Below are 7,517 nucleotides of genomic sequence, written 5' to 3'. Positions count from 1 at the left end.
TTATGACACAATTAAGTGAGCTGTGACTCCACCCCAGGTCTGGTTAGGTAATTTCCTTTTTCTACAATACATAGTCACCGCAAGTCTGTCGTCTTCACGTTGTAAACATTTTCGTAAGCTTGATTTTCACACTTTTAAACGTCGTGTTAGTGGCACCGTGTGAACGAGTTGAGGCTTTTTAGCCTTCGGGTCTGCAAGGGTATATATTCACGCCACAGATGAATGGCACTTAACATTTTTCACACTAAAAATCATACAGCACATCTTTATCACTCACGGAGGAAAAAAAGGAAGACTAAATACACAAATGCCTCCCTCAAACTTCTGCCCTCTGCAGAATTAGACACCTTATCCAATCAGCGCCATATACTCTTAGAGCACCAAATAGCTACCATTTATCTAGTTCCTGTTGTACGTCTGGGACTGGGCTCCTTAGTCTAGGGAAGAATTGTGTTTAATTCTCCCAGCCTATCTAGGGTACAGATACCGTTCTCCAGTTCTGTGCAGTTTCAAAGCCCACTGAGACCTGAGGACATGAGGCTGCTGCTAAGTTAATGACAGCTCTTCTCAGGTAACACCTATAGGAGATAATACTAACGAACCCAGTTTAGAGTAAAACCGAGATTCGGGTTAAGTACTTGGGGAAGGAGTAAAGTGCCAAAAATAGCTTTTTGTATGTCAAAAATTTGCCTATATACAGAATAATATCCTTAAGTCTCCAGCAGGTTTTCGGTTTTGTGCAATATCAACTTCAGAACAACTGTGTTTTCTAAATTCTGTGTGACCATGTGGAATAACATAGATAATTAAAGTGGGTCTCTACATGTGATGTTTTGTGGCTAGTGGATGTGAATGTTTTCCCGCACGTATAACCAATTATTTAGGCATTGTGCACAAGCAGTAGCTTGTATGTTTTTCAGTGAATCAGAGCAAAAACAACAACAACAACAAAAAAAAAATAGGGCAAAAGTAATTATGGCTTAGTAATGTGATCCATAATACTTGTATGTATAACATTTTACAGTTGAGGTGTGAAATAGGACAGATACCCCTTCTTCAGGGAACCAAAGAAAAAATTTGGCTCTAAAAATTTGGTTCATATTACTAAATACATAGTAATATGATCCATATTAGCAGCACCAAAGGATGGCTTGGGAGGGATTTAACCCCTATCTCCTCCAGACTCTTGTCAGTCAGCCCAAATAGGCCACCTAGTGAAAATAGTAACTTGCCATCTAGTGAAAATAGAAATTTTGCTATTGAAATATTTCTTCAAGCAAGAGTCCTAGTCCTCCATTTCCAACCAGAATCTCAAGACTTTCTTTAGCAATTTTTGAGCTATCCACCTACCCACATGTTAATGAACAATCATATGAAAAGTGTCTACAACTAGAAGGGGAGCAGTGAATAAGTAAGAGGTTGGACTCTGGAATCTTTGCCTTTGATTAGTTGTGAGACTTTGGACAGCATATGACTTCTTTTGCCTCAGTTTCCTTAGCTACAAAGTGGCAAGCAGAATAATTTCTTATGGGGTTGTTGTGAGGCTGGCCTGCAGTAAACTAAGGATTTAGAATAGCACTTTCAAGAAATGATGGCTCTAATCTCAATTTTGGTAACTGTGCAAGGATAACAAAAGAAATAACAAACATCAGACAAATCTCTTAAACTGTGTACATATTTTAATTCTAATAAATAGAATACCAGAACCCAGGAAGCATTATTGGTACATAACAAATGTTAGTTATTGTCAGGAAGCCTTCTCCCCATCCACTCTTTATTAATGTATTTCAGAAATGTCTTCTGTGCTGCTTCAGAGCTGGAGCTGAGGACTTGTTGATTACCTCCCATTTACCAGGATTACAGCAAATTAAATTTAACTGTGACTGGCATGCGAACTATCTGATGTCGGTTGGACATGGATGAGGAATATTGCTATATAAACCACAGTGAGTTTAATTTCTTTAAGTAATGAGATTTTTTGTGGTTGCCTTAATCATTAGAGACTTGTCAATATGAATTTTATGGTACATTACCTCTTGGTTGGAATATGCATGAGCCAACACCCAACTGAGGTGCTTGCAGTTGGAATCTTGGTCACTGGATATAGTAAGTTAGTTCTGTGAGCCAGTGTGATATAAATGGTTTAGAAAGCTCTAGTGGGTCCATGTCTGTTCTAATGATGCATAATGTAGGTAACACTCCTGTGAGGGAACATTAGGATCTCGTGGATATTTTCATGTCCTTCTGGGACTCACCATTCTATAAACAACAAGCTTGTCAATGAGAGGAAGCACATCCTCCACCAGGTATTAACCTCTGTTTCTTCCTCCATGTGGGTGCTCAGGACCTCACAGCAACAGTTATGAATGATCTAAGGCCCAGAATAAAGGGTGCCCAGGGAGAAGAAATTCCTAGCCAACTGCAACATCATAAGATGCACAACAAGTAAGAGAACAAGTAGGAAGACAGGAGTACCAGTTTCTTAAATCTTAGACAAGATCATTAGCTAATTTCTTATAGAAGACAGATTTTGAAGACACATCTTGGTAAGTTTGTCATAATTTGATGGAATTTAGATGCAATGGGTAGCGCAGAATGATAGTTCTGGTGCTGTCCTACTAAAATGCGAGAGTGACAGTGGACCGGTGGCAGAAAAGTGGCTGCGTTCAAACACAGTGACTCCTTCTATAGCCACATACTTCCCAGGTCCATTTTACACTGTGTCCCTGAGCCTATCTGCCTGTGGTTATCAAATCCCGCCCCGCAAACAGCTCTTAGCATTTTCTTGTTTATTTCTAGTTTGTACTTGACTACACTTAATAATATGTTGCTTTTAAAAGGTAGTTAGTTCATGGGTGCCTGGGTGGCTCAGTGGGTTAAGCCGCTGCCTTCGGCTCAGGTCATGATCTCAGGGTCCTGGGATCGAGTACCGCACCGGGCTCTCTGCTCGGCAGGGAGCCTGCTTCCCTCTCTCTCTGTCTCTGCCTGCCTCTCCATCTACTTGTGATTTCTCTCTGTCAAATAAATAAATAAAATCTTAAAAAAAAAAAAAGGTAGTTAGTTCTTCAGTTACTTCATGTGTGACTTCTGCCTCTACCCAAGGTGGTATGCTTACAATTTCATCATCTAACTCCTTTTTATTTTTTAGGCACTTATCAGATGATTAGTGCATGCCAGCTGGCTGATTGAAACTTTATTCCAAAATCTTAGAATTGTTATCCTTTAGCCAGGCCCCGGTCCTGCAAGGGCTTCTTTTGAAAATAGCTTTTGACTTCATGAATCAGAATCCCTGCATCTAAGATTCAGGGTCACTTTAATTTAAAGTGGATGAGGAACTCGTGTCTTTTTGTCATCAGTATCATCTTTCCTACCCCGTTCTCCACACTATTTCTTTAGCCCAAAAAAGAAATAGAAAACCGTAAGTGTCCTTGGGGCCCTCTCAGGTCACCTAGTTTGAAAATGTTTGACATCTGTTTGTTTGTTTTTTAATTGAAATAGAGTTGACATACAATTAAATTAGTTTTAGGTGTACAGTATAGTGATTCGATATTCTGTATAGTACTCTTACTGACCACAGTAAGTGTAGTCACCATCTGTTGCCACACAGTTATGACAGTATTATGGACTATATTCCCAGTGCTGTACTTTTCATCTTTGTGACTTATTTGTTTTATGGGTGAAAATGTGTACCTCTTAATCCAACATCCGTGGGGTTTTGACATCTATCCTTTTTCTTCTTCAAAATTATCTTGACAAACGTGACCCTTTCTTTTCCATGTGACTGTAAGGACCGACTGGCCTCTACCACAAATAGACTTTGTGACATTTTCATTGGAGTTGCATTGAACTTACAGGCCAATTTATTGTCTTTCCATTTATAAATAAGCATAGCATATTTCTCCACTTACAACTTGTCATGTATTTTTAAATTAGGTTTTATAATTTTTTTTTTAAAGATATTATGTATTTATTTCAGACAGAGAGAGAGAGAGAGAGCGCACGCATAAGCAGGGGAACAGCGGTCAGGGAAGAAACAGGATCCCCGTTGAGCAAAGAGCCCATGTGGGGCTTGATCCCAAGATCTTGGATCATGACCTAAACCAAAGGCAGACACTTAACCAACTGAGCAACCCAGGCACCTCTTAGATTTTATAATTGTCATGGAAAAGACACTTCCCATATTTTTTGAGATTTTTTTCAAGTTCTTTTTAATTGTGTTGCTATTAATTGTTTCTTCTGAAAATGACATTTTAAATTATTTGTTGCTATTGTTTAGTATCACTAGTTTTCTGTGTTCATCTTGTGTTTGGCAGCCTTGCTAACTGTTTTCACTGGTTGTAAATAATTAAAAACAACAAAACAAAGAAATAAACTCAAAACAAAAAGGTGCTAATCATTTCACTTTCATGTACAACTTCCAGTAGCTGCCTCTTTCCCAGGGTGTGCAGGGTCTTTAAGCATAACTAAAGGCTCTCCACAATCTGGCTTGAGCTGAATTTTCAAGGCCTCATTCTTACTGCCCTTTCCACTAATTTCTTGCAGATCTATGAGTGTTTACTGCTTTGTGACCACTCACCTAGTTCTCAAAGCCTGGAGTGCCCTTACCCCTCCAGTTGTGTATGAGGAAATCTTATTAACTGCAGCCACATGCTGCCTCCTCCAGGAAGTCTCCTTGAATTTCCCTGGTTGGAATCAGTGTGACATTTTGTTATGTACCCTTATTTTCCACCCCTCTGCTATTAATGTAAAAATCAAACTCTCTGTATTTACATTTTACAATGTAAATTATCATATAATATTGAAATTAGAATCTATTTATACACATATGATGAGCTCTGAGTATTACATACATATGATGAGCCCTGAGTAATGTATAGAATTGTTGAATCACTATACTGTACACCTGAAACTACCATAACACTGTATATTAACTGTACTGGGATTAAAATAAAAAACATAACAGTAAATAAATTTGAAACCATTAGAGGTGGTAGCAACAACAATGGCGTCAGTTTTGGAATCCGGCTAACCTTAGATCTGAATCCTGGCTCAGCTGCCTTGTATCCTTGGGCAAGTTAACCTAACATCTTTGAGGTTCACATTCCTCCTCTTGAAAATGGGATTGCTTTGAGGATTAAATGATAATGCACGTAAAATTTTACCCTGTTACCTGCCCCAGGGTAATTGCTCATTAGGGTTAGCCACTATTCTGACATGGTAGATGCTCAGTTGGTGTTTGTTGAATAAATATAATCCTAATCCCTAGTTTATAGATGAAGAAGAGATTGAAAGGACAAGAACAAGAAGCTTTCTCAAGGTCATACTTTTAGTTTGGGGCAGATCTGTAACTAACACTTCTGTATGCTAGCAACCAGGTGAGAACTCTTTGCCCTTTATCAACATAATGTAAATATAGTTTTTGTCCTCCCTCGGTTAAAAGCTTCCCAAGGGCCTCATTTTACTCACCTGTGTGCCCCTTACCTCTAGGCATAGCGCCTTGCATGTTAGATTCTCAGTAAATGTTGAGTGCAATTTAATTTAAGAAAGTTCCCATCAGAATCAAGAATAAATTAAGAAAATTATTTTAGCTGGTACATAGATTTGACTTTGCAGAAATTTGCTAAGCTTTCAATGTGACACATGATCAAGAGAGATTCTGACAAGGGAAAGCTTAATTTGAATATTATTGTGTTTGTAGGTGACAAAAATAACAGGCCACTTAAGCATCAAGATTTCTAGATAGAGTAAACATTTCATATGTTTCCAAAGGAAGAGGATAAAAATTCAGACACATTATTTTTAACCTGCAGTTTTATTCATGGCATTATGAGCTTAAATTTGATTATGAAAGATAAAAAAGTATTGCCTTTATAGAAGTAATGGAATTTGATGAGTTGTTAATCATGAAGGTTAATTAGTTCTCTGTGAGAACACGCAACTGAGTCACAGGTTGTAAGTCTGTTTTCAAAAATATAAGGAGGAATGGATTATCATGTCATTGTTTTTCATATGAAAATGCATAGAGAGATATTCATCTTTTTAGTAGCTTGCCTGGGAACTTACAGAATGTCTTTTTTTCCATAATTAAGATTTTGCACTTTTTCATATAAATTTTAAAGCTATAGACATGCATAAATAATTTAGTATAGAACAATAAACCAGATGGATGGATGAGAGGTAAGTTATTACTATCAAATCATAGTATTAGTTCTCTCAAAATTTATTTTCCTCTTCAGAAATGATTCATTATTTGCTTGCCTGTATTCCATGTGCAGGGATATAAAAGAGAAATAGTGCTGGAACATTGCTGATCACATGTCAAGACTCTCACTTGCTTTTACCAAATCGTGCTTTAAGAAAGAATGAAAATATTGCATGGGAAATGACATAAAGATCTCATTCTAAAGCACTTTCCCCACTAATGAACTGTACATTATAAGCCAGGAGATGTGTACATTTCTTTTCCGAACATGGGGAAAAAAGAAAAGAAAAACAGGTGGTCCCTTTGATGAATAGCAAATACCTAATACCCTTCTGCTGTTGCTACACCAAGATCCAATTATCTCCCACATTTCTTAACTGTGTTTACAAACTGCTTGTGTATTGAAGTTGAATTAAAGGAAAGAAAAATCCAAATGAAGAGGGAAAAAAAAACCCCCAAAAAACAAAGTGAAGTTGAAATCCCGATCATTTTCATGCCTAAATATTGTCATGGTGGGAAAAAGACAGGCTAGAAAGTCGAGTTCAAATTCATACTTGCTCTAGGGCAGCTTGTGTACTGTCCAGCTCAGTCTGCCAAGTGCTTGTTAAAATTAATTATCATTCAGCAGCTTTCTCTCTCTAAGTAGAACTCCCAGAAAATATGCTTGGAGTGGAGAAATGCTAATTGGTTTATGAGGTAATTTTATACTCTAGGGACAGATTTTTTTTTTTCCATTTCACATTACTTCCTGTTGGAAAAGGTTCATTATTATTTATATAGCAGAACAAGCCCCAAAGCCAATCCATTTCCAACCTCATTGTCACTTTCTGCATTCCATACACCACTCAATTCCCAAATGAGTAGGCTAATTCTTTCTTCAGAGAGCCATAAAACTTGCTTGGGGTATTACTAACTTAGGTGACAGCACTTAATTCAAAATAAGTCTTATTCTCCAGCAATGTGTTCAAAGACCTCATTTCTCTGTGGCCGTAACTCTGGTGGGAGAGAAGTAGGCTTGTCTCTCTGATTATCAATTCTGAATTGTTCCTCTGAGCACCTTGGACCTACAATAATGGGAGCTACTGAAATACTTCAAGGTGCATGTTAGAAGACAATTATTCTACTTATTTTGCATTTAAGATGCACTTCTGAAGTGAATTTGGTTAACAAGATGGCTAGATTGTATTTTCAATGTAGTATGTTGTAATATTCCTATTTTGCAAACCCTATCAGGGCTTGTTTAAAATCAAACAGCAACATCAACAACAACACATTATTTACTTCCCTTCCCCACCCCACCCCACCCCCATACCCT

This window comes from Mustela nigripes, chromosome 9, assembly GCF_022355385.1.
Source record: "Mustela nigripes isolate SB6536 chromosome 9, MUSNIG.SB6536, whole genome shotgun sequence".
NCBI classification, from domain to species: Eukaryota; Metazoa; Chordata; class Mammalia; order Carnivora; family Mustelidae; genus Mustela; species Mustela nigripes.
The sequence above is the reverse complement of the archived record's forward strand: the minus strand, read 5'-3'. Positions refer to the sequence as shown.